Source organism: Mus pahari, chromosome 7 (assembly GCF_900095145.1).
Source record: "Mus pahari chromosome 7, PAHARI_EIJ_v1.1, whole genome shotgun sequence".
Taxonomy (NCBI): Eukaryota; Metazoa; Chordata; class Mammalia; order Rodentia; family Muridae; genus Mus; species Mus pahari.
The window spans coordinates 96,656,208-96,657,825 of record NC_034596.1 but is presented as its reverse complement, the minus strand read 5'-3'; positions in this window follow the sequence as shown (position 1 = coordinate 96,657,825).

Below are 1,618 nucleotides of genomic sequence, written 5' to 3'. Positions count from 1 at the left end.
CTTCCTTCCTTCCTTCCTTCCTTCCTTCCTTCCTTCCTTCCTTTCTGTGCTGGGGATCACACTCAGGGCTTCATTCAAGGCAAGTACTTTTCCAGCTTTCTCTATCTCCAGTCCCTCCCTCCCTTCTTCTTACATTTCTTTTATTTAAATTATTTTTTCAAGACAGGACCTTGTTCTGGGTTGTCCTGGAACTCAACCCAGGTTGTTCCTCAAACGTGTAGTAATTTGCCTCATTCCTAGAGCTGGCATTACAGATACCACCAATTTAGATGCTCAGATGGTAAAGCTGGGTAGGAGTCTAGATCACGAAGGAGGGCTTATAGGTTGTTTTAAGTCAACTGGCTCAAAACAGATGCTCTGAGGAAGGGTTACCCTCATGACCACAGATACCAGCTGCATGACTGGAAGGGGAAGGACATTTTGGGAACTAACTGCTGCAGACACAAAAGCTGGAGCTGGGCTGGTTGTGAAATGCAGGAAATGAGGTCATAAGGAGAGTCTGGGGTTAGAGGATCATAGGGTGTTTTTCGGGGAGAGATGTGAATGGTTTTGTGTTGGGGATTATGACACGAAGTTTTTATGGTAGCAGAAGCATGCAGTGTTACTGATGCCAGTAGCACACATTTAAAATTGGTGTAACGGGGGAGGGAGTCTGGAGAGACAGCATAGCAGTTAAGAGAGCTTGCTGTTCTTCCAAGAGGGGCTGAGTTCAGATCCAACACTCACACAGGGCAGCTCACAACTCCCTTTTTATGAGGTTCAACACCCTCCTCTGGCTTCCTTGGACACCTTCACACATCTACATACACATATTTTTAAAATCTAAATGGAAAAAAATGGGGGGTGGTTAAATGGAAATTTTTTATGTTGTATATAATCAGCATAATTTTAAAAAAAGAAAAAGAAAAAAATAAGCAGTATGTGATCAGAATAGAGATAATGGGAATTGAGAGCAAGAGGAGAAAATACAGGGGCTGGAGAGATAGCTCAGTGGTTAGGAGTACTGGCTTCTCTTCCAAAGGACCCAGGTTCAATTCCCAGTACCCCTACGACAGCTCACAACTGTCTCTGGCTCTAGTTCCAGGGGATCCAACACCCTTATACCCTCATACAGGCAGACAAAACACCAGTGCATATTAAACAAAAATAAATAAAATTAGACTCATGCCTGCCTGGTCTACATAGTGAGTTCCCAGGACAGCCAGAGCTGCATGGTGAGACCCTGTCTCAAGAAATAAAAATAAATAAAAACAGGAGAAAACACTATTAAGTTTCCCAGAGTCCTCTTGGATGTTGGTCAGGCTCATATCTGACAGATGGTTCTCTAGATGGTTCAGTTTGTGAGTGTTCATTGAGTTTCACATTACAATTATGTGTGTTTTCTCTTTCTCTTCTCTTTTTTTCTTTTTTGAGACAGGGTTTCTCTGTGTAGCCTTGGCTGACCTGGAACTCACTCTGTAGACCAGACTGACCTTGAACTCTGAGATCTATCTGCCCCCGCTTCCTAAGTACTGGGATTAAAAGTACCACAGCTGTGGTGGCACACACCTTTAATCCCAGCACTTGGGAGGCAGAGGCAGGTGGATTTCTGAGTTCGAGGCCAGCCTGGTCTACAAAG